Raw genomic sequence first — 3,250 nt, 5'->3', positions numbered from 1 at the left:
AAGAGTTGTAGCTTTCATAAATGATTTGGCGTCCCACGAAGGGACCGACCACATACTAGTATTACGTTGGCAATCGGGACATGTGACTATGTAGCTCACAATAGGTCAAAGGCTCAGGTCACTCCAGCCTGGGTGCATCAATATACCTCTCAGAATCACCTGATCAGACAGTATTGATGCCCCAGTTTGATATACCCTAAGGTACGTGACTGGAGTTGTGGTTTTCATGAATGACTTCGCATCTCCAAAGAGACTAGGCCACGCACTAGTGCCACGTCGGCTATATAGGACGTGTAAGTGTGCAAAACAGTAAACGTGCATGTGGTGCGTGCAAAACAGGATGGGGTGTGCCCGGGGCCTTTTTCAAACAAATAGGCCCATGGGCCTGATCACATCATTAATGACTACAATCATAGTGAATATAATCATCAAAAAGTTATCAAGATCAAAGTCATGGCATGCAAATCAGGAGGAATTAAAATCAACCAATCAATCAAGACCAATCAATTAATTAAAACCAATCAATTAATATGTTAGAGTTAAGGTTCCATCAATCAAGATATCAAAGAGGTATCATCATATCAATCGGGTATCAAAAGGGAAATCATGCACCCTTATCTAACACAAAACCTATTCAAGCATGGACTCATCGAGTCAACTCATCTCGTAGCTTTCAATCCTCATATAACATGGAAACAATATCATCATAACATATCAAGGGAATGTATAAGAACAAGCAACAAATTGCATGAAACCAATAAATTCAAACAAGTTGACTCGACTCATTATGTTCAAAATTGGGTATCATGGCAACACATTATGGTAAAATCTCACAAAGAGAATTAAACTTTATTGCACACAACTAGTTCCTCACGTGATGTAAGATAAGTTCAACTGAGTTAACTCACCTAAAAATTCACTCCTATGGTTGATTTTCGAAATCCAATCTTTTTTTTTATCCAATCAAGGGTTACTTTGGATTACTCAAAACAAATCGAGATTTTAATTAATATTGAATCAAGGATAGTGTGATAATTGTTGAGATAGGAGTAATATATATTTTTTTTGTTTTAAAAAAAAATTGTTTTAATTAAGCCATTAATTTCGTATAAATTTTCATGAGATCAATGATAACATAAGTATGATCTACACATATTGCTGCCTAAGGGGATAATAATTTTACCTGACTAAAGATTTTTGGTTGGTGTATGGGTTCCATTTCATGAGGTCCGTATGAGTCCAAGGATTATTGGGGAATGTGGGGTCATGAAATCATTGTCTTTAATTTAAACAACGCAAACATTCGATAGGTAATCACAACCCTCATAGACCTCCAAGCCTGGCTTGCTCAGCTCCTTTTCTTTAAAGCACGCACAACGTTTGCTCATTTTCCCTGTCAAGGCAATTTCTAGCGGTCTCTGAACTAATCTTTGGTAACCTAAGTTGCACCAAACCGCACTACCTTCCTGCTGACTCCACCTTGAATTGCAACTAGGTAGTTTAGCCTCTTCGTTCTTCTGTTTTTCCAAAAGTTGGGCACCTCTAGCAGCCTTTGCTTCAACTCCTTTCAAATACTTTGTAGGGTTTCCTAAGCTATCGTAGTATCGACTGACTAATTTACCAACAAATATGTAGTTTCTAACATAGAAATCCCACCAGTCAACAATACTCTTAATCTCAACGCTGGATAAACCATGCAATGAGTCTGTAAAGCCATCTCCCGTAAAGTTTCCAGAAACAAATGCACGTGAAGCATCTCTGTCGGCGAAATGATTGTAACCACCTCCTGGTTCGTAATGGGATCTTCCTTTTGCTACATCAACCACAGAGGCGAGAATTCCTTAGAGGATGGGCAAATTATCACCCTTGATTGAAGTTGCTGCTACTGTTTAAGTGGAAGTTGATGGACAAGGAGAGCAACGAACGTGATAGAAACTGCCAAACCTAAAAATAAACAAGTAGACGATGCCCTTGCTAACATTCTTCTCTTCTCGTTCTCGTTCTCGATCATATCTGCTGCGTTAGGGACTATTAACCACAAAAATCGATCGATCTATTAATCGGTTATTGCTCTTTCCATACCAACCGTAACTAACTCTTCTTTCTTCATCTCTCTGCTCTACTGTCCACAAAACATACCCTTCCGAGTGTCGAAGGAGTTGCATGGGTCTCTCTCTCTCTCTTTCTCGCTGTGTATCTGCTGCTCTTTACCAGATTTCTTTATTTATTTATTTTTTCAGCACATACATGTGACTCACAGAATCTGCACTACCACACTCACTGTTCTCTTTGTTTATTATTTACTTTCTTCATATTTTTCTATCTTTTGAAGCTTTTATATAAAAAATAATAGAAGAAAATCTTTTGATGTTGTCACAACAGCACGTACAAAGGAAAAAACTATTTTGCTATTACTAACAGCAGTACCCAAAAATACCTTTTTTTTTTCTTTTTGCTGTTACTAACAGCACATCACTCACAAAGTTTTTTATTTTACAAACAGCATGTCAGTCACCCACAGTAGCTCCCTAAAAAATCTTCTTTAATAATTTTTTTTTAAACAACAAAAAAACAAAAAACTCCCATGATTCCTTATCTCAAAGATCATCACTCCATCCTCAATTCATTAATTTTTTGTGATCTTGAATATTTTAGGATCATCATCAGTAACCCTCAATTGGATAATAAAATAAGATCAAAAATACTATACTTAAAATCCAATTAAATGATTCACAATCAAGCCAAAAGAATATAAATAAATAAAAAATAAATATGTAAATAAAAAAAACCTAGGTCAATTTGGCAACGCACCAAAATTTGAGATTTTTTTCAAGTCTGATCTTCAAAATATCCCCAGTGGAGTCTCCACTGAAAGCGCCCTCGATCCGCGGGGTGCGTGGATCCGTTTTTGACCCTTGAGGTTTGGGAGTCGCCACCTAGTTATTATGGTCTAGGAACCAAACTGACTCTAAAACGGATAATGAACTAATCTACCACAGAAAATCTGAATCTGGGGATTATGTTACGGGGTTGGAAGGTGTTAGGCACCAACCCCGCCCGACCAAAGCCTGTTTCTACTAACCTCCCAAATAAATTACATGCTAAAAACCTAGATAAAAATAAATAAATAAAAAAAATTATACCTTTCCGATAGCAAAGAATTTATTCCCTCAGATCCGGTAAAAATAGCTCCTTATACCGTACTCCCTTTCTTTGTTCTGTCTCCGGATTTGATTTCGGATCTCCGAGG

At 37.2% G+C, this 3,250-nt stretch overlaps 1 pseudogene; it reads right to left on the bottom strand.

Annotated features, from left to right (window-relative positions):
- Positions 1-1,286: 1,286 nt before the first annotated feature.
- LOC147384513 (membrane-associated progesterone-binding protein 4 pseudogene) lies at positions 1,287-2,110 on the bottom strand (annotated as a pseudogene).
- Positions 2,111-3,250: the final 1,140 nt, after the last annotated feature.

The sequence above is a fragment of the Akebia trifoliata genome, chromosome 15 (assembly GCF_017979445.1).
Source record: "Akebia trifoliata isolate Shusen 1 chromosome 15, ASM1797944v1, whole genome shotgun sequence".
Lineage (NCBI taxonomy): Eukaryota > Viridiplantae > Streptophyta > Magnoliopsida > Ranunculales > Lardizabalaceae > Akebia > Akebia trifoliata.
The sequence above is the reverse complement of the archived record's forward strand: the minus strand, read 5'-3'. Positions and strand labels throughout refer to the sequence as shown.